Here is a 25,029-nt window from a genome sequence, read left to right as displayed (position 1 = left end):
CTATGGACTGAATGTTTGTGTACCCCCAAAATTTATGTGTTGAAGCCCTAATGTGATGATATTTGGAGGTGGAGCCTTTGGGAGGTAATTAGGTAATAGCAGTGGGGAGCCCCCATGATGGCATTAAGGTTCTTAGAAGAAGAAACAGCTACCCACTTCCTTCTACAACAAAAAGAAGGCCATCCACAAGCCTCACCAGAACCCACCATGCTGGCTGGCATCCTGATCTAGGCTTCCCAGTCTTTAGACATGTGAAAAATAAGTGTTTTCTCATTTTGCTGGGGCCAGTAACTATTTCACCTCAGACTGGCATTTGTGAACCAGTAGTTTAAAAATGGGACCTTTAGTAGTTCAAATTAATAAAAATGTATGAGAGGGTTTCAGACATAATTGGATCTCGGTTCCCCAGTTATGTGGTCTGGAATCTTTCTCCATTTCTAGATTTCATTGCCTCTGGTGGTGACATCAGTCTCACACAGGTTCTCCCCACGAGGGGACTAGATGACAAATGGCATTTCTACCTTGTATTCTACCAGTCTAGCAACAAAATATTGATTCTTAGGCCTGAATCCATAGCACAAATTGGGTAATGTACCTACCTCTAAAACGATCATATTGATTATTATTGGTCAGTCTGTGGTTATATGTCCCCTCCTGGAAGGCAGAGAATGGGTATGGGAGACTGATAGTAGAGGACAGTTGGTTTCCATTAATTAAAAAGAGAACACTCTTACTAAATAAAGGAGCATGGATAGTCATGGACAAAAGCAACAAAGGATATTACAATTTTATTAAATTCAAGCACCATTTTAATTCTACTGTGACTCTTAACTCAAGCAAACTCAATCATGCAACATTTATTAGGCCTACCTATGTTCCAGGCACTTAGCTAGGCAATAGGGATACAAAGATAAATCCACTCATCCCTGAGAGGTAGACAACTTTTTACAATAGTGTCTGAAGCAGTTGAGATCAGTCCCATCACAGGCCAAAGAATCAAAATCCACGTTATCATTCAGTTCCCTATTTTGCTTGGCTAGTGTAGATCTGTTTTAGTATAGGAGGAAATCAACAACCCATTTCTGTGAAATACTGGACACTAATTTCAAACAGATAATTATCATATGGGGTGAGGGTGAGGGGACCATGAACTTGAGTGCAGTTCGACAAGAGACAGCAGCGTGGTCCAGCTGCTTCAGTAGGTAATGCATTCCCAGACTGTGCTAGAGAAGCATAGCATCTCATCCAAATAGCAGAGTCCCGCCTGGCCCCACCAGGAGTCAGCCTTCCTATGAGGTGTGCTATATAGCTCCTGACACATTTTCAGGAAGGACATTGAAGGTCACAATATGTTAGAATAGCCCTGAAGATAAACACCATATTGTCTTTTAGAACTCAGAAGCTTCCTCATAGGGTTCTTCCACTTCTAGGAAAAGAGCAAATCAAGAATTGGCTTTCCTCTTGCCAACTGGGGTCTATTCCTAAATGGAATCAAATGGCTGCTGTTGCCTTCTTCTAGGAATTGGCCTTGCCCTAGCACAAGTTCACTAGACAGATGCCCTCCCTCCAAGAGAACACCAGATTTTTTCTTCCTTTTTTCCCTCCATCTAACCCGAGTCCTCTCCTTTCTGCCCCAGTACATTCTGGCACCATTTTGATGAATAGTTAATAGTATTTCCAAGGGATAGCTCTTCCTTCCCTGACATCTTAGAATACAAGATATTATGCCTTCTATATTCTACCACTAAGTTGTTGAAACACATCTTTAATAATGAAAACAAGAATATATTACTTTATCTGCATTCTTTCCTCTTTTAGAGTTGGACCCCTGGCTATTCCAGGATTAACAGCTAGATGACTTATTTATTAGATTTATTTCATCAGTTTGCTACTCTCAAATTTTTTTCATTGCTAACAACAGCTTATGGCTCTGATGTGATAGATTCCAGAAGGGGGCTGGGGGAGTTGGCTTTGACTTAGGGCCAAGCCAGGCCAAACTGTTAGCGTTGGACACTTTAGATGTGGTATGTCCTGACAGGTTAAATTTAGGTTCGGGTATGAGATCAAAGGATCACTCATCTAAATAATTTTGATCCATGAGATTAATCAAAATGTACAGGAATCAAACCATTCTGTGTTCATTGAGGATTATATGGGGTAGGGGGGCACGGTCGGAATCCACCCTCCCCAATTTTTAAAATTTTAATGTTATACATATGGATATTATCACTATTGTTAACAAAGCAGTTTGAACACATCTATCTCTCTTCAATTGAATATATTTTATAAGGTATCAATGCATTGACTTAAAATCAAACTCCTTACCATGGTCCCAGGCCCAGGATGATCTTCACCCATTTGTTTTCCCATTTCATCTTATAACACTTGCTCTCTTGCTAACACTGGCTTTTTTTTTCTGTTTCTGAAACTTACCAAGTTGTTTTCCATTTCATGGTTTTGCATCTTCAGTTTCTTCTACCTGAAAGGCACTTCCTCAGCTGATTCTTTCTCATCACTGAGATCTCAAGTAAATGTTTACCCCCAGAAAATGCCCTGACAACCACTATATTCAAAGAAGGCTCTCACCTTTTACTTTGGCCCTTTGCAGATCCGATCATCATCTAAACCATGAAACATAGAAAACGTTTTGGATGACAACTTTCACTTTCTCAGTTCTCTTAAGGACTGTATATAACCTGTACCATTCTCCCTGCATAGGAGAGAAGTTAATTCATTCCATACAATCCGTGCCCAGGGCATTAGGGTTTAATTCCCTACCGTGTAATTCAACATATCATCTGGTTTATTTTCTTCATAGTACTCACCAAGCACTGTAATTATCTAATTTATTATTTGTTTATTTATTTATTATCTGTCACCCACTAGAATGAGCTGCATGAGGGTAGAGAGCTTGGTGTTTTGGTCAGGCTGAAACCCAAGCCAGCAAAACCCTGCAAAATACTGGATGCATCACAAGTTAGCCTTGAAAAGCTAATTACTGTCAATTCAATCTGGAGGTTCCTTATGAAAAATTTCAACAAAGAAGCTTTTTAAAAAAGGCTTTATGATCAATTGCTATTTTTGTTGTATTTATGCAAATAATTAGGTCAAATTCATTGAAACAAGATTTATGTAATAAATTAGCCTTAATTTGGCTATCTTTGATAAAAACGAGGGTGATTTTAGAGAGAGGAATTGTGTTTCAATAGAAACTATAATACATAGTTGTGGACAGTAGATTCTAGATCAGCTAATTGTCTTTAAATTCTTAGTTTTCACCTGTAAACTGGACTGGATCCTGAATTTTTCTAGTTTTATTAAATATTTGGCTATAATCCTTTGAACTAATGTTTCATTTTACTCCCATCCTTTGCCTTAGAATTATTGGGAACTAAAACTGTTTTATCCTCCTGAGTCTTATAATTACAAATGATGATAGATGACCTGATATAAACTTCAGGAAAAATTGCCACAACAGCTCATGTCTAATCTCAGTGACTGATGCAATGTAAGCAACACAGAGAATTTCCCTGAACACCTGATAACATTATCAGAGACATTCAAAGGGAAGACCAGGAGAATCTATCAGATTGTCACTGCCTGCCTTCCTTCATTCTAGTAAAAGAAGCTTTGAGCCTCACATTCATAGAAATCTTATCAACTGACGGATTCAGAAACTGGTTTCTAATTTGCTCTGATCATTAAGCTTTATTATTCTTTTGTTTTCATAGACATACTTGCTTATTAACACCATATAAGCCTCTTGTTGGGAACCCATCCACATTACTGCCTCCTGAAATGAGACTCAACAATTTAATTGAACTGACTTATTCTCGGGACTGAATGACTGGATCAATAAATATGGGCAATCTACCAATTTAGCTTCTGGAACTGAAACTTTTATTTAAAGTTTCAAAGGCAGGACTGCAAGAGACCAAAATTTTGCCACCCTGAAGCTGCCTCTGGGGATATTGATTTTAACCTGTTTTTTAAGAAACAAAAAACTCAGAAAGAACCTTTGACCCTCCCCACCTTCCTGCCCAGGAGATTCAGACAGAAAAACCAGCTTTAGGAAGGGAGCCTTTGTTAATCACCTTAAGAATCTTTACCCTAGCGTTAGTCAGGAAGACTCCAAGCCAGCTACCTAGATATCCCCTGTACCCCATTGTTTCTGAGTTGCTTAGCAATAATATTCATGCCAGCCCTAGCAGGGTGTCTCAGGTGGTTGGAGTGTCAACCCATACACTGAAAGGTTGTGGGTTCGATTCCTGGTCAGGGCACATACCTAGGATGCAGGTTCCATCCTTGGTTGGGGCACATATGAGAGGCAGCTGATTGATGTTTCTCTCTCACATCGATGTCCCCACCCCCCCATTGAAAACCAATAAACATATCCTTGGGTGAAGATTTAAAAAAAAGAATATTCCTACCATATATATTCTGCTCTTCATCAACCAACTGTAAATCGCCCGTTCTCAATTCTGAAATCTAATATGTACCTTGTCCACCCCCGTTTTTCTTTGTCTAAAATTGTCATATACCCAAAGTTGCCTCACCATCTTTGCTATTTTCATGCTTATGTGAATTTCCCATGTGCATGTTGTAAAAACTTGATTTTACTGTTGTTTTTCTTTAAGCAAAGGAGGAAAACAGTACAGCAGTTCCTCAAAAAACAAAATAGAGAATTACCATGGGATCTAGTCATGCCATTTCTGGATACATATATACACCACTTAAAACAGAGATTCAAACCTATCTGTATATCCATGTTCATAGCAGCATTACAGTAGACCCTCTCTATATCGTGGTTCACTTATCGCGGCCTCACTGTATCGCGGGATTTTTTCAAATATTATATTTAATTATTTATCGCGGATTTTTCGCTATATCGCGGGATTTTGCGGTACTGTATACATATGTTGTTAAAGTTATGTAGGTTTAAGAGAATAGAATATGTTTAAGAACATAAGTATTGAGTGTCGGCCTGCGAACCAAGTGTTGCTGGTTCGATTCCTAGTCAGGGCTCATGACTAGGTTGCACATCAGGTCTGCAGTTGGGGTCGTGAGTGAGAGGCAAGCACACGGTGATGTTTCTCTCCCTCTCGTTCTCCTTTCCCCTCTCTCTAAAAACAAACAAACAAACAAACAAATATTTTTTTTTTTAAAAAGAACATAAGTAGTGTTTATAAAAGTGTGGAAACGGTTAATAAAGGAGTGGGAAAGGTTAATAAGGGACTGGGAATGGTTTATAATGTGTGGGAAAGGTTTATAAAGCCTTAAAATATATATAAATACAAAAATAAATGTAAGGTTCCTACTTGGCAGATTTTCACCTATTGCGGCGGGGGGGTTGGGGGGGTGGGGGGGATCTAGAACTTAATACCTGCGATAAGTGAGGGAATTCTGTATTCATAAAAGCCAAAAGGTGGAAGCAGATGTTGTGTGAGAAACATCCATTAACCGATGAATGGATAAACAAAATGTGGTATAAACATAGAATAGAATATGATTCCATCTTAAAAAGAAAGGACACTCTGACACATGCTACAATGTGGATGAACCTTGAGGCCATTATGCCAGGTGAAATAAGCCAGGCACAAAAAGAAAAATACTGTTTTGATTCCACTTACATGAAGTACCTGACAGTAAGTAGAATGGTTGCCAGGAGACGGAGGCAGTGAGGAGTTAGTGTTTAACAAATACCGGCTCAGTGTGGGGAGATGACAAAGTTCTGGAGTTGGGTGGTAGTGATGGTTGTACGGCAATGTAAAAGTACCTAATGCCACAGAACCATACACTTACATGGTTAAAATGATAAATTTTAAGGTACGTTCATTTTATCACTTTTTTTAAGGAAAGGAGAAACGATATCCTGGTGAAATTTTTGAAATAAGAGATTCATCCCTGTTATGCATAAACCCTGTTATGCACACACAGGGACAGATTTCTTGAATTCTGACGAATCCCCTATGTAGATCTCAGAAATTGAAGGCGCAGAAATCCAAGCAAGCGTGACTTTGTGGCCATTACTACACAGGGGACTTCACTAACGAGTTCACAGCGTTCTCTCAGCCCTGCCCGGTTCTTGCATTCTGTTTATTTTTTGCTTTTAAATTCTCAACGCTGTCCTGATTTTCCTCAGGAAAAAAGTGGGACAGAGGCGAACGCCAAGTGTTGCGCGCGGTGCTAAAGGAAGCCGCCCGGGGAAGCGCAGAGGACAGCACCACAGACACGAATTGAACGGGCCTTCCCCAAACAGAATTTTGACTGGTTTCTAGGTCGAAGGGGGCCGGGGGGTGAGGGAGCTACAGGGGAGGAGAGGAACTCTCTATCAGCCGGAGCTTCCTGCAGGACCGACGCCCCGCGGGCAGAGGGCGCCCGGGCCGCCCTGGCAGCGTCTGGCGGCGAGGCCCCGGTGCCTCAGTTTCCCCGGGTAGAGGTCCTCAGCACCGCCCTCTCTGACGTCGATGGGTGGGCGGGGCCGGGAGGTGGGCGCCCGGACGAAGTGTGGCGCCTCAGGCCGCTCAGGGCGGAAGCCTGGGCGGGGGGCCGGAGGCGGGGCTGCCGCGCTGAGTCACATTGGATTGACCCGCCCGCCGCTTCCAGGCGGGGAGGTGACAGCGGCCCGGGACCGGCTGCCGCAACAGTCCGCTTCGCCGCCGCTCCGAGGGACCGCCAGCCGACAGAGAGCAGGTCAGGGGCCGGGCAGGGCTGCGCGGGGAGCCCGGATTGTTGTCGGAGGGTTGCGGGCGTAGGGGACCCGCGCGCTGAGGGACGCGCCGCGCGGCGGGGCCTGCGTCGCCCCTTCCCCACGGCGGCCGCTGCCCCGGCCGAGAGCGCCCAAAGGGCGGTGGGGTGCCGGGCCCGCCTCGGTGTCCTCAGGTCCGCGGTCAGGTTGGGTCCTGTGAGGTCCCGGGGAGTTGGAGGGGCCGGGTGGCCCGCAGTCAGAGGGATGCGGACGTGGGCTTTTTAAATGGTGTCAAGCAAGCCCAGGGCTCTTTTCACTGCACCGCCCTGCCACTCCAGCAATGAGGCGGAATTTGAGACCTGGGAAAGAATTCAGTCTTAGCCCAGCCTCCTTATTTTACAGATGGAGGCATTCCTCGGGCATGCTCCAAGTCACCTCCAGTTGGTATAGGAGTTAATGAATCTGTGTCAGGGAGGCCGGGAGGGATGATTCAAGGGGAAGACCAGTTTGGCTAGAGATGCTAGTTTGATGATGGTGCAGTTTTGCAGTTACCCGCAACACCTACCTGCATGCCTGCCACAGGTACTGATGTCCACCAGGCATCAATTTCTCAAAGCACGTAACCCTGAAAAGGATGACGATGATGCTGTCAGTTGAATGAGGACATATCGGGTTGCACATCAGCCAGGTCTGCTGCAAACTAGGCGCTGTGGAGAATGCTTGGAGTGTATGGTTAAACTTTAAATGCAAGAGAAACCTACCTCACTGTAAAAGCAGTCTCATGATCCTTAATTGTGTGTCTCATTCACGCACTAATGAGGGATATTTACAAAGTGTCTGTAATATTGGTAATTTGCCTTTAGGTCTGTTTTACAGTCGTAAGAACGTGTGTATTGAAACTTTTAATAATTAGTGATGCTGTGTTATATGGCAAGCCATTGGTAGCACTAATATTTAGGGCCCGAGTGTAGTTTAGCTCCAACTGTTTGCGTAGCTGAGTTACAGGGGGACAGTAGGACTGATTAATCCATAGCTGTATTTTGCAAGACTGAAGTACCTGTCAGCACACAGGCGTGGTTTCTCCAAGTTAGTGCTGAATTTATTGCTCTCAGCATGAATAGGCTCCAGATGGTGAGCAAGTTCGTTTACCCATTTTTCTCAAAATTATTGAGTTAAAGGATCTCTAAGACCTCCTTCCATCTCTAATGTCCCTGGTTTAACATGTTAATTTGAAACATGTCACTCATTGTGACAACAAAAAGTTTTAAGAAAACAGGTTTAAAAAAATTCTTCATGATGCATAGAGACTCTTCAAATTCATTATTATCCTCAGCCCTCCCAGTTACTTTATCAGTGTGGGGCTAACATAAGTGAAAAATCATTTTTCAAATTACAGATCCTTCTGTGTTGAATTCACTTACATTCAGAGGCTGCAATGAAGTGCTTTGTGTATGGTAGCCAATAGCTCAAATCTGACTTGGGATTAGGGCTTGTGCTGTGCGCAGATATCTTCTACAAAAAAGACCAGAACATTCTGCCTCGGAAAATGTGATAAGATGTCTTTTCAACAGTGTTCATATTGTGTGTATTTTCAGCTGAGATATAATAATAATCTTTATAGAGAATCTATCCTTGCAGCTTCCAAGCAGAGCCTTTCCCACCTCTTGTTTCTTCTTTTCTGGCTCCTTTCTTCTGAGTGCCCCTCTTCCCTGCAGAGACCCTTGTCACATTCCTTTCACCCACATGGCAATAGTCATAGCCTCCTTCAAGCACTGATAGAACTTACTTTACCTTTTATCCACTCAAAAGATAGAAGTCATAATTCTTGAGTCGCCATTTAAGATCTCTCCAAAACTAAGGATAGCTAGTCATTTTTAGAACATAGTGCAAGACTCCATGAGGCTCTAGTTCTGAAGGTCAAGTAGACAGTGTTTAGGTTTTTATCTTCCCTATGCTTGGAGGCTACAATCTAGAAAGCCTCCAGGGCTCAGAGGGAAATCCTTTCTGCAAGATGCATAGTGAATCTTCAAATTCATTATTATTCTCAACCCTTCCAGTCACTTTATCAGTGTTGGGCTAAAATAAGCTAAAAGTGATTTTTCAAATTAGAGATGCTTCAGTGTTAAATTTGCATGGAGGCATTTTTTTAAATGATAAAAAATACAATTAAAATTGAATGCAAATGGAGGTTTGCATACCTATTGCCATGTATAAAGCTTGAATAATTTTTTAGGCTTATTATTTTGTCGTTTCTTGAAGTCAGTTAATTATTACCTACAACATAGCATTATTACAATATTACCTGCTCTGAACTTTTAAAGTGCGCTTGGTCTTCAGCTAAAGCTGAATACTTACAAAAAGTTTCATATCAATTAATATTAAATAGTTTCTTTATTATACTTAGCTCAGGAAGACATCTGAATAGATTAATTTTCAAAATTGGATAACTTAGTCTTGTTGGTTAAGAGTGAATTATGAGATATCAGTCTCTCACCTGGAAAGGCAAAAAGGTCTAAAGTTGCAGCCATAAAATCAGATCGTAGAACAGCTCTGCAACGACAGAGCCGTTGAACAAACCAAGATGTTAACTTTTGTTTGGGTGCTTTATCATTGATGCTATAAAAGTTAACCGTAAAAGGTAACATAAACATAGAGTAGTGAAAGTGTATTATTTAATTTTTAGGTTTGTAGGGTTTTCTAACATGAAGGATGTGACCGCCAAGAACCAAAGCAGCTCAGTGGAGCAAACAGGGCATTGTGCTGGGAGTCTGAAGTTTGAAGGCATGGGTTTTGCCCCTGATTTGTCCATTCACTCGCCAAACATTCACTGAGCACCTTAGGTGCCAGGCACAGTTCTAGGTGCTAGGGATACAGCTGTGAATGAAACAAAGGCCTGCCCTCCTGCAATAGACATTCTAGTGGAGTGTAGGCAGACTCTAAATAACCATGTGAACAGATAGACAGTCACATAATCCAAAGTATTATGGAGAACTTTAAAGAGGTGTAAGTGGGAAAGCGTGCGCGTGTGTGTGTGTGTGTGTGTGTGTGTGTGTGTGTGTATGGGGCAGGGCTACTTTTTATACAGGGAGGTCACAGAAGACCTCTAGTAAGATCACTCTTGATCTACAACATGAAGGTAATGAGGGAGCAGGCAGGGGGCTGAAGGATGAGCAAATTCCAAGCCCTGATGCAGGAGCATATTTGTCATGTATGAGGGATGGCGAGGTAACGGTGGCCAGGCGGTGCCAATGTGGGTGAGGGGTAAGTGGCAGCAGCTGAGAGGCGGTGGGAGTGGGAAGGAACACGTCATTGTAGGCCATTGTGAGGACTTTGGCCTTTACTCTGAGTGAGGGGGAAGCAAGCCATTACAGGGTTTTGAACAGAGGGGCTCATGTTGACTTAGTTTTTAACAGGATCACTGCAGCTGCTGGGCCTGCATAGACAGAAGGGGGTCAAGGGACTTCCCTTTCATACTAGATGTGTGACCCTAAACCATACACCAGAATTTTATGATTCCAAGTAGTATGGAGTATTTCCATGAGAAGTAAAGAGCTTCAATGGCCTGAAAACTTGATGCTGCTCACACGCCTTTAGCTGAATCGCTCCAAACCCAGAGGTAATCAGGTCTTTTCAGTCAAGTTGTCAGGTCAGGAGAACAAAACACTGTTTCGGGAATATTCTCTGCTGATCCCTTTAGTACTTTGCTTATCCCTGAATTTTCCCTTCCTGCTTGAAAAAGGATGAAAAGCTGTTACTCATCAACTGAGTTGGCAACCGAAGTAGCTTTTGTTGATAGGAAAGTTGGAAGCTTTGGGGAAGGAAACCCAATTTTATATTTATCATAGGTCATTTGAATTTTCCTTTTTTTAACATGCAAGGAGTCCAAAAGATTTCTTTTGGTTTTAATTCCTTTATCCCCTTCCCATTCACCTTCTGCATTATAGGTATTCATTCTAATGCATTTAATGTGTTTCTCTTTGTATAGGAGCTTCCAAAGTGGGGGTGTTTGTTTTCTATGTGTGTATTTATTTTACTTTATAATGCTATATTCATTTTGCTTTTTCCCCTAAGTACTGTTTTTAACATCCATGCATATTTCTATTTGTACATCTAATTCTTTGTTTCTGAACGCTGCATTATACTCCATGCTGTGTGTACACAATAATTTCTTCTATACTGTCCTTGTGATAGATACTCAAGTTGTCCCTTCTCCCTAACACCATAAACGTTCTGCAGTGAGCATCCTTATAAAGCTGTATAATTTATCTGTGGGATATATACTTAGAAGGGAATTTCTGGATTAAAGGCTTGCGCATACAGAATTTGAGTATATAGTGCCAGATTCCTCTCCACAATGGTTGCGCCAGTCGCTCTCCCACCAGAAGTGCTTGACATTCCTTATCCCTGTATCCCCCCACCACTCAGCTTTCTCCGGCTCTTTACCTTTTCTAATCTCAAAGACGCAAAGTGATATCTTGTTCTTTCAATTTGTATTTCTTTGATTACTAATAATTTTAAACATCTCTTATACATATAGCTTCTTATTTATATCTTTGCCCATTTTCTATTGGAGTTGTGATGTATGTTTTTGCCGTTGACTTGTAGAAGTAATTTTGTAATATAGATAACCATTCTTTGTCTCATTTAGACTTTGCAGATATCTTCTCGTTGATCATCTATTAATTTTGCTTTTCTTGTCCTTTGAGTAAGAAAAATTCTTAATTTTGATGTAATCAAGTAAGTAAATTCTTTGACTGCTTTATGGTGGTTGACTTTTGTTTGAGAAGTTCCTCCCAGTCCTTAGGTCACAGCAGTATCTTTAATTCTCGAGCCCACATTGCATGTGGTGTTAGTGATGCAGCCCTATTATTCTGTATGTTATGAGCTATTTTTTCCAGTAACATCTCCAAAAAAAAAAAAAAAAAAAAAAAAAAATCCATGCTTTCCTCCATTGAATTGTGGTACCTCTTTCTCATATTTGGTTTCCATGGATACACTGGTCTGTCTCTAGAGCTCTGTTCTATTTCATTGATCTGTCAGTTTTTAATTGCTCTGTTTATTACAGTGAGTTTGTAATATGTCCTCATGACTAGCACAGCAGGTCCCCTATCTCCGGCCTTCATTTTTAAGTTTATTTAGCTACCCTGGAATACCTGATTTTTTTTCATATAATAAGTTTACCAAGTTCTTCCAAAATCATGTTTTTGAAGAATTTTTATTGGAATTACATTGAATTTATAAATTATCTGGGAGAAGCTTGACATCGTTTTGATATTAACTCATTTCCTCCAAGAGCATGTAATGTGTCTCTCCACTTATTTCAGCTCAAAATTTTAAAATAAATTTTGTTTTAGTTGGAAAAGATTTAAAACTAACAGAAGAGTTCTAAGATTAGTACAAAGAGCTTCTGTATATTCCTCACCTAGTTTCACCAATGTTAGTATTTTGCCATATTTGCTTTATTACTCGCTCTCTACATTTCTGTTCATATTTTTTTCTTGACCTATTTGAGTTCGTTGTAGACATCATGCTCATTTATCCCTAAATACTTCATTAGCTCATTTTTAAGTTTTTTAAATTAGAACTTCAAAGTTTTTTTCATAAAGGTCTAGGAGGGTATTCTCGGTTAAATTAATTTCTAAGTACTTTATGGTTTTGTTGCTATTTTGAATCATGTCTCAGAGGCTGCCTGCCAAAATCCTAAACCTATGCCAAGGTTAAGTTTCAAGCAAAAGAAGATTAATAAGTCTTCGGTATTTCTGGAACCTACATATATAAGCTTATGGTAAACACCTCAGGATTCCAATATAAGTTTACTTCACCATTAGATCAACTTTTTCCTCCTGTTGTTATGAGTCAGAATTTAAATAGCTGGTCTGAAGAATGAGAGAGGGCCATATTCAGCATGATAACTATAGTCGTCAGCATGATTATAAATATAAGATATGCAAGATTATAGTTTTCTTATTCTGTGGATCAGTCTCTAATCTGGGTATAAATCTAACCTAAGTATATCTCACGAAATATTGAATAGTTCAGCATGTAGTTCTTCAGCAATCATAACTGTTATGGTACTGGGCAGTTGATTCTCATGGCCATCTCTTTTGACTATCTCTCAGGCATCTCTATATGTTTGGGTTGTTTTTTTCCTAGTTGTAAAAATTACACCTTTTCATTGTAGGAAATTTGCAAAATGTAGAGAAGCAAATCTTTTATCTTGCCTTTTAGTACCAACCCCTGTGAAAATGTTGGTTCTCTCTCTCTCTATCTCTCTCTGTTTTTTTTGATGGGGGGACATGTTTGTGGAGGAGGAGAATGCACTTAAAATTGGGCTGCATAGTTGGAATCACCCCTCCTTTTTCAGAGGTAAGCCATCAACTCTTATGTGTCTTTCTTTGAGTGATCCTCTGGAAAAAAAAAATAAGAAAGAAAAGATTACTTTATAGGAGTTGGGTAATAGCTTGCTAATTACTTGGCAGTTCCCAACAGGCTATGCCTGAGGGAGCCACGGTGCATGACAGCCTGGCCTCATTGTCACAATATGGAGAAGTCATGGCACAAATGCCAGCAAATCACAGACTAGCTTAAGGGATAAGGGGAGGAGAGATCTATTTGGTGTCACTCTGCTTCAGTTCAGTTTGTGCCATCTTTCTTTAGACCACATTTACTTTCATCTTTCAGAAAATAAAGAATATGGAGAAGATAGTTGACTTATTTTCTTTTGACTCTGAAATAAACCCAACACAATTGCCTTGTTTCCCTGATCACCTTTGGCTGTTGTGATGAGTGGTGAGGGAGAGTAGTGAGAGAGGGCAATGGCAGAATTCAAAAGTTAACATTTCCATCAGCTGGTAGATTCAGTATCCAACTGCCCTCGTCACCCCTCTCCCCACCCTTTCACCTTGTTCTGTTTTGTTCATTTTGCAGGAACACCTGTCACTTTCTAAAACGCAGTTGTCTGCCTTCCCCTTCCCTCAAGGAGAAGGTTCTGTAAGGGCAGGAATCTTTGTTTTGTTCCCTGGTATTAAGCATCATGAGCTGTACCTGACACATAGTGTGCCCTCAACAAATGGATCATTAAAACAAATCAATCCTTTAAGAGGAAGCACTACGATACCGAGAAGGGAAATCAAAGGGAGAGGTGAGGAAAGAAAGTTCTCATAGTCTCCTTGAAATACATGGATTCAGTAAGCTGGTAGAGTCCCCGTTTCCACACTGACATTGTAAGCGTAACTGTCAACCCAGCCACAGGGCTAATTTCTCTACATCTGTTTTCAGCTGCTCCTGTGGAGTCACTGGTTTCTGAAAACGGTGTGCCAGTGTCTTGCTGACAAGCCCATCACGGGAGTAAGGCCGAGGGAATAATCAGTGCTGACGCTCTAGCCATGGGTTCTGGGCCCAGCACACGCTGCATTATTTTTACGAGGGGATTCTCTTTGGATAAATGATGTGCCCCATCAGCAGAAAAAGTTGCAATGGATGTGCCGAGTTGGGCTGAACTCCCCAGCCTCACGTCCCATGGCCTCCCCCTTTCTAGTTTATTCTTTCCTCCCATTCCCAGCAATGCAGAAATGTTTTGACTTTTCTGTCATTTCTGGATCTGGTTCAGGATTTCATGATGGACAGTCACGACATATGTATGTACCCAGTCACTTTATTATAAAGCAAGGCCTCAAATCACATTACTAATACTTTATAATGTGCTAAAAAATATACAGTTGTCACAAATACACCATAATGCTATCCTGTATAGACCATTATCAGACTGTTCTCATTTCTTATTCTATGGCTGGACACTTGTTACCTACCTATCACTTCTCCCAACAAATCTTAAACTCCACTGCCTGGCCCTCAAGTCTGATCCAAATCTAGCATATACGTATACTAATTTACTTCCCTGTCCCCACTTTTTACTCTAATCAAATGAATCTCTTTTTCTTTCCTACAACAATAATGATGGTAAAAAGTACTTATGAATTACAATTACGAGTCCTTCCATTTTACTGGGTTTCATTAAAAAATAAATAAAGAATAATAAGATAAATACCCATGTATCCAACACAGAATTTAAGATCTATAAAGCTGAGTTGGTTTTTATATTCGACCCCCTTTTGCCCTTTTATAGACTTAAAAAAAAAGGATTCCCTTTTATTTACATATGACAATACGATGATTGTCCCCTTAAAAAAGCAGCAGTAATTCCTTAATATAATCAATAATTTAGTCGTTCAAAATTTCCCCACTTGTCGCAACTTTTTTTAACCAATTGATTGGTTTGAATTGGGATCCAAGAAATGTACACACATTGCATTTAGCTAGTGTGTTTGTTTTTTAAGTGGCTTTTACTTGATAAGTTCCCTTTCCTTCCTTTTTAATTTCAGTGTTTTTATTACAGTTTACTTGTTGAAGAAACTGGCCTTTTGTTTCCTACATTCTGGAATTTTTAAAATGGCTTTGGACAAAACTTGATTGACCTATGGTGAGTTAACTCACCCTTACATCTTTCAGTCACTACAGGAGGTTCCAAGTTACTCAGCTTCCATAAATAGAAAGGATGGACTGACCCCATATAGCTTGATCTGGCTCAGAGGGCATTTCTGAGGAGTTTTCCAAAATGTTCCAGGTGTCAGGGAATGACATTATCAACAGCAGACCATCTCTAGTTCAAAACATTTTGCCTCCAAAGGAATTTTATAACTTCTATTTGGCAAGGCATTTTCACGTTGCCTTGCGTTAGGGGAAAGAATTGAGAAGTAAGAGAGTAGTCTGGTTTTCTTCTGTTACGTTTGTTGCTTTAAGGATTGCTGGGCTGGTTGCCAGAACCTCCTTGGGATATTATTGTCTTACAGTTTAGATCTGCTTATCAGGGAACAGAATCCCTGGAGGGTCAGGTAAGAGGAGAATGAGTTTACATTAAAACCAGACTTCTGTTAGTGGCTGTTGGGGTCCTGTATTCTTGAGCAGCTAGCTGGACTCTGGAGCATAGTACTAATACATATATTTTTCAGACTTATAGTTTTAATTACCTGTTCTTTTTGCTGCCACTATCTAGATGTTGTTCAGTCATTGTAATATTTGGACCACTATAGACATGAAAAAATTTTTATTTTATTCTTTATTTTTTAGTCTTGTTGCCTTCACTTGCTAGTCAACTGCGATAGTTCTGCAGGGTAGTAAGTCAATATTAAAGTAAAAAGAATAAAAATTGTTGAAGTGTAAATCTGGGTTAATTTACTTATTTGAAGGTTGCAAGACTATAGTATCTCAATGTCAGTATTTTAATTTAGTTTTAAAGCCAAATGGCTAATAAACCAAGGCTAAAAATCTAATACAGAATGAGAAAGACATTAAATAAACTTATTACAACTTTACTTCTACTTTCATTATGAGGCTAATTGGTTATTTTAAGTAATACCTTTGCTTTAATTAAAGGTACTAATAATACTAAATTAATGAAAATTGTGTTAAATTTTACCAGTACAGTATGTCCATTCTTGTATTCTGTAAATGGGAGTCAGGATTGGTCAGTATTCTCTTCTGGTGACTCCGAATGCTTACAAATTAAAATGTAATAATTATTCACAATAAAAGTATTAACCAGAGGTGATTTGCTGCTTTATTGATTATTCTTCCTTGCAGCTATCAGTTAACAATGAAAATAGGCACTTCAGATTCATACCCAATCACATGTAGCAACAATACACAAACATGAGATAAGGTGTGTGAAAAGCAGCCTGTAGACGTATTTGTGCTGTATTGTAAAGCTGTGCCTTGCAGACAACTACCGGTATTTTTGGTGAGGCTAGAGCTTAGGGTATATATGATAGGTGGAGAGTGTTCAGGAATGAGGTAGGGGGCAGGTCATGATGAGCTTTGTATGATCTGCAAAGGTGTTTTAGTTGTAGTTTCCTACAAGTAATGGATGGGAGGCCCCGTGGAACTTCAAGCAGTAGAGAACTATGAGATTTTGTATTTAAAAAGAGAATCCTATTTGCATGTGGAACAGAGGGAGATGAGACTGGTAACTGCTTAGAAACTTACCATATAGTCCCAAAGGAAAGATAGCAAAAATTCCTGTAGAACACCAGCAATCTTGAATTTGTATATTTCAAGGCCCAAAAAACAATTTTTAAAAGGTCAATTCATTTGAAGGATTTAACAGCAGTGCCAATGGTTTTCGTAGAAATATAGGATAATTTTTTAAGAAGAGTAAGTTAATCGATTTTACATTCCTCTTCTATCCTTAGAAGGCATTTGGCAAAGGTTTCCTTAGACCCATGTGCAGGGATCTCATTTGTAAACTGCTGCCAAATCCTTGTGGGTCTGTTGTGAACACATAACTCATTTAGAGCTTAGAGCCAAGGGGGATGTCAATTGCTTTGTCCTTGTGTCCAGCAACCACAGAATCATTATTCCCCCTCCCTCTCAAGAAGACAATAGCAGTTTTGAGCAGTGAGCCAGACCCAGAAGTTGTTGCCTCATCTGTATTATGTTACAATCAGTCTGGGTGATGATGATAGTCCTCCCCCTCCTCCTCCTCCTCCATTATCATCAGACCTTTCTCATAACCAACATTTACTGAGTGCTTACTCTTTGCCAGGAACTATATTAAGTGCTTCACTGACATTATCAAATTTAATCCTCATAACTGTCTATGAAGTAAATTACTATTCTCCAGTTTGTAGATGAGGATACTACGGTTCAGAAGGTTTAAGTAACTTGCCCAAGGTCACATAGCTTGAGAAAAGGCAGAGCCAGCAACTGCATCTAATTCTCTCTGACTGTAGAGTCTGAGCTCTTAACTGTTACATAGTATTACTTAATACATTTTAATAGCAAATATGGTTTCTCTTTTTAAATTTGTCCTTTTATGTAGCCCTGCCCAGTGAAAATCCATGTAGTCAAATACTGTATTACCTACCCCCCATTCCCAGCTCATAGCAGGTATAAAACACAGGTGTAGAACATTTTTAAAACACGAAGTGCAGGAAAACTTCACATGGGGAGGTGTAAAACAGGGAAGATATTTAGATTTCTAGCTTTTATTCAAGGCAGAATATTCATGTATGCCTTCACTATTTTGCTTGAAGTATAGCAATTTCTGAAATAGAGAAACTCATTTTTAAAAATTGATGTAATTCACATAGCATAAAATTCACCCTTTTAAAGTATGATTAAGGGAGTTGTTTTTTTTTTTAGTATAGTCACAGAGGTGTGCAACCATCACCACTGTATAGTTTCATCTAGAATATCTGCATTGCCCTAAAAGGAAACCCATGCTCATTAACAGTTATTCCCCATCTCTCCCTTCTGAGATACTCATGTTCAAACCTATTATATACCAAAACACATCCCAAAGCTATGAAAAATATTTTGAGAATATCTATCCACAATCCCCCTCTCTTTAATGCAGATAACAACATCTGTGTATAGTTTACTATGTGTAAGGTACTATTCTAAGTGTTTTACTTACATTTACTCATTTAGATTTCACTGTCACCCTATGAGACAGATTTGTTATTAAACCTATTTTACAGATAGGGAAGTTTAGGCACAGATAAGTTACCTCAAATCATTTAGCTCTAATAAGGGATGGAGCTAGCATATATGCGTATATCTGAGCAGTCTGGCTTTGTAGTGTGTACTTTCAATCATTACATATGTTTTAAGCCGATCATATTCATATTTCAAAATGGCATGAAGACCTTGAAAACATTATGCCAAGTGAAAGTAGCCAGTCACAAAAGACAACATAGTATATGATTTCATTTATATGAAATGTCCAGAGAAGGCAAATCAATAGAGACTGAAAGTAGATTAGTGGTTGCCAAGGTCTGGAGGTGGGTGGTGGACTATTGGGGGAAACAGGAAGTGACTATTAATGGAAATGGTTTCTTTTCAAGATGATGAAAATATTCTAAAATTGATAACGCTGAAGGTTTTGAATTCACTAAAACCCTGTGAGTTGTACACTTTAAATGAATCGTATAGTATGTGAATTATAACTCAGTAAACCTGTTTTAAAAATATAATATGGAGAAACAATCAGAATGATTTTTTTAGACTACTTTTATCTTCATCTGAAAAAAATTATATGTGTATACATATATATAAACACACTTTCTTTTTTTCCTTTTTATATTTAGGGTGCCTGATCATTGCAACCAGTTCTGATTCTAACCATTATACTTTCCTACTTAAGCATTTCGGGTGCCTGCAAAGTACCTAAAAATTAAAGCCCAACATTCCTAACCTGGATGTTAGGCCTGGAAGACACTGTACAGTTCTGTTGGCAAAAGTAGCATGATCATTGGGAATGTGAATATGTATTTTGATATACATCCTAAAGGAGTTCAGTGTGTTAAATCATTCATTCTGCACATATTTATGGAGGACCTTCTATGTACCAGGAAGTCCTTTAGGTGCTTGATAAACATCAGTGAATAAACTAGGCAAAAAGAATCCCTGCCCTATAGGGTGCACAGGGGATGAGGACTAATCTTTTAGGTTTCATAGAAGAGGTATCATTTGAATTCGATGTTAAAAGGTAATAGAAGTTTATTCAGATGATGAATTATGTATGTTTAACAGAAGAATGAGGTACTCAGCTGCTCCAGTCAAAACATTCAACACCTATATTGTTCTCTTTTTGGTTGTACAACAAATTACAGAATCTTAATAGCTTACTACAACAACCATTTACTTTCATTTTCATAGGTCTGAAGGCTGGGTGGCTGCAGTTCGGTTAATCTAGTCTGGGCCAGGCAGAACTTTATAGGCTTCCATTCAAGTTCAAGTCTGTTTCCCCTTCCCTTCTCCTGAGGGCCCAGGCTGAAGGGACAGTGACTTCCCATGGCATGCTCTTCTCATGGTAGGTTATAGGAACACAAGGGGACAGGCTAAACCGTAAAATGTGGCTTAAAGTTCCTGCTCATGTCATCTCCACTGACACTTTCTCAAGTCACATGGCCAAGTCCAACAAAAATGTTTCAGGGAAGTTCACTCTGCCCACAGTGGGCGACACTACATAAGTATACAGCAAAGGATATGGATACATAATTCTATTACAAGAAGGTGAAGATTTTGAATAGCAATTTGATCTACAAAGTGTATATTATAAGCACAAGAACTAGCTAAGCCTGGCATGAACATGGTATAGGAATGACTAAAAATTGTCAGGGTATGTCAAGGATGTTAGAGGTTTGGGGGGAAATTGTGAATTATGGTGATTCACTGATTCTTGTCTTATTTTAATTCACTGTTGCTGGTATGAATTTTAATTCACAACACTGTACAAAGACATAAATATATCTTGATTTACCTAAATCATATTTTACCTGTTCAAAGCTCTCCTCCACCTCGCTGTTGGAAAATTTAATTTTAGGCAACATTGGAACCCTTCTTCCTTCCCTGCACCCAGTGGTGTCAGAGAGATTCCTAGGTCTACAGGGTTCTAGAGAACTGGAGAAAGAGCTGTGTCTTTAGGCTACAGTGGCTGTTTACTAATATTAGAGAAAAATCTACAAGTCACATATACAAAAGTTTTAATCTGTGGACCCAAGCACTTTAATATGAAACATTTGCAATTAAAAAAAGTTATGAAATGTTTCTATCTCTGATGGAGTAACTGGTATCAGACATCCACGCTCACTGTAAATTAAACAACTGTGAAACTGGGAAGAATATGTAAGGCACTTTTTGTGGGCATTGAACAGCAGGCAGCACAGGGAGATGATCTTCGGAGAGAGGAAACACCAGATGAGCCCTGTTGTCACCCTGACTCTGTGCCTGGAGGCACTTTCCCAGCTACAGCCCAGAGATGGGGAACAAGTAAAAGCAGTGGTCTCACGGAAGTGAGGAGGCAGATATCAGAGTTTAGGGCTAGTGAGATGGCTGAGGTTTGTAGGAGGAGCAATAAATGGATATAAGGTCATGAATTTGCTTAGGGATTTACCTCAAGTCCGTGGCCAATGGCTGGGCCAGACTGTGAGGTCTGACACAGAGTGGCTGCCGTGGAGCTGAGAGTTGAACAAAGACACCCGAGGGTGCACAGCGCTCAGAAATGTTGGCGTTCTAGACCACCCAGAGTGAGAGACCTTGATGGGCACTTACGGCGTTCATTTGAGACTCGAGATAGGACAACTTTAGGAATGGTAATAACGTCCTAGAATGAAGGCCACACTTTAAGACAAAACTGAAATAGACCCACCTGCATGGCACAGAACTAAATCTAACAGGATCAAGAGGATTCTTCCAGTAATTTAATGGCTTATCAAACCAAAAATTCAACACATTAAAGGAACCAACATAATCCAGACCATCTATAACATATTATCCACATGTTTAGCATACAATAAAAATTGCTAAAATACAAAGAAGTGAAAATATGGCAAATAAGCTAAAATGTGACCCCTACTATAGTGGAAAAGATGCATCACATGATGTGATGGCCCAGGTGATGGATTTAGCACATAGGGAATTTAAAACAACTGATGTAAATGTATTTAGATATTTGAAAGGAGAGATGGACATAATAAATGAGTAGATGGGAACATGAGTAGAGAAATGGAACTATTGTATTAAAAAGAGCCAAATGGAATTTCTAGGACTGAAAAGTACAATGGATGAAATAAAAATTAGCTGGATGACTTTAACAGAGCAGGAGGGACACTGCAGAAGAAAGGGCCCAATGAACTAGAAGACAGATGAACAGAAGTTATTCAAAGTGAAAAGCAGAGAGAAAAAGATTGAGGGCAGAGCCGAACAAACCTGTAGTGACTGTGGGACAATACCAAGTAGTTTAACGTACGTCTGTTTGGAGTATCATAAAAAGGAAGAAATAATGACCAACATTTCCCCAAATTTGGTGAAAAACATCAGCCCACAGATCCAGAAAAGTCGTGAACCTCACACAGGGTATAAATATGAAGAAAACTACACTTAAGCACATTGTAATCACCTGCTGAAAACCAAAGATAAAGAGAAATGGGGAGATGTTGGTCAAAGGGTACGAACTTTCAGGTATAAGATGAATAAGTTCTGGGAATCTGATATATGGCATGGTGACTATAGTTAACAATACAGTATTATATACTTGAAAGTTGCTAACACAATAGATCTTAAATGTTCTGGCCACCAAAAAACATTGTAATTATGTGAGGTTATGGATATGGTAACTAATCTTGATGTGATAATCATTTCACAGTATAGAAGTGTATTGAATCGTCATGTTGTATACCTTAAACTTACACAGTGTTATATGCCAAATATATTTTTTAAATGCAACTTTAAATATAAAGGCATAGATATGTTGAAAGTTCAAAAAAATAGAAAAAGGTATACCATGCAAACAGTAAGCAAAAAAGCTGATGTGCCTATATTAATGTCGGAAAAACTAGACTTCAAGGTAAGGAGCATTAGTAGAGATAAAGCGGGACATTTTCTTATGACAAAAGGCTTAATTCATCAGGATGATATAAAAATTCTAGCTCTGGCTGGTGTGGCTCAATGGGTTGAGTGTCACCCTGTGAACTGAAAGCTCACTGGTTTGATTCCCGGTCCGGGCACATGCCTGGGTTGCAGGCCAGGTCCCCTGTTGAGGGCGTGTAAGAGGCAACCAATCAATGTTTTTCTCATGCATGGATGTTTCTCTCCCTTTCTCTCTCCCTTCCCCTCTCTCTAAAAAATAGATTTAAAAAATCATCTAATTAAAAAAAAAATTCTAAATGTAAATTTAACCTAATAACACAGCTTCAAAATACGTGAAGCAAAAACTGACAGAATTAAAGGCAAAAACAAACAAATCCATGCACAAGTCAGAGATTCAACACCCCTTTGCTAGTACTGATATAGATTTAAAAATCAGCAAGGATATACGTAATCTGAATGATGCCATCAGTCACCTTAACCTAACTGATAATTATAAAACACTGTTCTCAACAACCGCACAATATACATTCTTTTCAAGTGCACATAAAGCACTCACTAAGAGCATAAACAGTGCAACACAAAATTAAAATAGCACATGGTATGTTTTCTGACCACAGCAGAATTAAACTGGAAGTTAATAACAGAAAGATCTCTGGATATTTGGAATATTTACAAAGTAAATAACACATTTCTAAATACCCAGAGTTAAAAGAAGAAATCATGTGGGAAATTAGAAAATATTTTTTATTTAATGAAAGAGAAGGTACTACATTAGAATCTGTGGGATGCAGCTGAAGCAGTGTTTAGAGGGGAATTCATAACTTCAGATGTTTATATCTGAAAAGAAGAAGGGCTTGAAAATCTCTTATAAAAATATTCACAGGAATGAGAAAAAGAAAAATTTAAAATAACAAAAAATAATAGAAAAAAATTAGTGAAATAGAAAACAAACAGTAGACATTTCAGAAAACTAAAAGTTGGTTCTTGGAAAAGATTAACAAAATTGGTAACCTCCTAGCAAGACTTAAGAAAAAAGAAAACACAAATTTCTAATGTTATTATAGGTTATACAGATATGAAAGGGTTAATAAAGGAATATTGTAAACAATGTTATGCCAGCAATTTAAGCTTGAATTAAATGTACAAATTTCTTGAGAAAATACAACTTATCAAAACTAATATGACAAGAAGAAATGGAAAGTTTGAATTTGAATAGGCCTGTATCTGACGTCCATATAGGTATGTTATTTTCTTAACATCATACTGTCACCCCTCTATTCTGTCAGAGATATATTTTATATCAGGTGACCCTTTCTATTGTTGAATTTTAGGGATGAACATCCAGATTTAGAACATTAAATCCTTCTCATAACACTAAGGAATCCACGATTCATTGGGTTTGCTCTGTCTTAGCGTAACTGATTCATTCAAATAGAAACTGGAAGATTCTTTATATACATGTTCCGTCCAAGTTCTTTCCTAGTTTCTGTAAATGGCAAGTTTTAGTTTATGTCATTTGTTTGTATAAGCTACTGGTCCCTGTTTTCCATAGTGCTTGGCTATTGGTGCTTCTTAAAAAGATCCTAATCATCCACCCTGAAGATGAGTTATTTTAAACTCCAATTGCAGTTTTTTTTTTTCTTCCTCTCTATTTTTCTTCCTTCAGATCTTTAGTTTTCTGAATTCCTTTCCTGATTCTTCTAAAATACCAAGAATACTTTACTACAGTAAGATAGGCCAAAGAGTAAAGAAACTCCTCATGTCCTTTTAAATCTTCTTTAACAGAAAGACTAGGTTGTACTTCAAACAGATAAGAAAAAGAAACAAGATGTTTATCTCACTGCTCTCTAACATTTATCTTCATAGCTTGGAACATTGGATTAAAAAATGTCCTTGGCCTTTCCTGGAAACTTCCCTAAACACTGCCTGTTCTCACATGTCTGTTGTGCTTCTTGCTATATGCAGCCTCACCCTCAAGTTTCATTTTAGAGTTTCACCTTAATCTGCACTTCTGCACCTGCTAAAGTATGTATTACCCGGGCATTTATTACATACACAGCATAGGGGAGCTGTTCATTTAATGTGTCACTAAGCTACTTAGCTTAGACATGTCCAATGTATTTACTTATGAGTCAGAGATTCTTAAATTTCCTCCCATAATTGAGATTCATGCATAAGAAATGTGAATCTGAGAGGGTAGTTAAGGAACTCTTAGGTTGACCCATTTGAAAATGTTTCTTTAATGTAAATTTCTTCAAATTTGGTAGGTCTTGGGAACTTAGTCTTGCGACATTCCTCCACCAGTGCAGTTTTGTCAAAAAAGCCAAAATTGATGTAGAAATTTATAAGCAAAAAGTAGCTTAAGAACATCGCCTTATTGTGGGGGTGGGAGGTTTGGGTAGAATCCTTAGGTAAGTTAACACAGCTGTACCATAAGAGCCAGTCCTGAAACTTCCTTAATTTAAATATATTTGTATTTGAGTGTTTTAGATAAGAGTTGTTCAGTTTGAATCCTGCAAAGGACTGAAGGGCCCTTCCATGAATGGCAGGAACTCTGATGTGTATCTTGTTCCCTCTGCTGAAGTCACTGCCTTCCAATTTGGGGTGTTTGAAAAAAGCAAAAATGTAATATAAGTTCAACACAGTTTATGACAGCAGATTCCTCTCCTTTTCTTCCCTCGTTTCTCTGATCTCCTGCCTAAGTCAGAACAGGCTTTTCATTTTTTCTTGCAGTCCTGCATTCCGTAGCCTGTAACCTCAGTGCATGTGTGAGTCAGTGCTGCTGTCATCAGGAGGCCGTGAGTGGGCAGAAGGAGCAGGAGGACACATGGGCCCAGGCCAGGCTCCTCAGCCTCCAGGCTGGGTGGGGGGCAGGACCATGATGGGTTCTACTTTTCCTCTTCACCCAGTGC

At 39.2% G+C, this 25,029-nt stretch overlaps 1 protein-coding gene across 1 annotated transcript in view; it reads left to right on the top strand.

Moving 5' to 3' along the window:
* Positions 1-6,574: 6,574 nt before the first annotated feature.
* DNMBP (dynamin binding protein) overlaps positions 6,575-25,029 on the top strand; it is a 100,427-nt gene continuing 81,972 nt past the window's right edge. The window contains exon 1 of the mRNA XM_090278396.1: positions 6,575-6,693. The gene's annotated coding sequence lies outside the window, so the exon portion shown is untranslated. The remainder of the gene's footprint in view (positions 6,694-25,029) is intronic.

This window comes from Furipterus horrens, unplaced genomic scaffold (genome assembly GCF_987537825.1).
Source record: "Furipterus horrens unplaced genomic scaffold, mFurHor1.1.pri manual_scaffold_5, whole genome shotgun sequence".
NCBI lineage: Eukaryota > Metazoa > Chordata > Mammalia > Chiroptera > Furipteridae > Furipterus > Furipterus horrens.
This window is presented reverse-complemented; position numbering and strand designations above follow the sequence as displayed.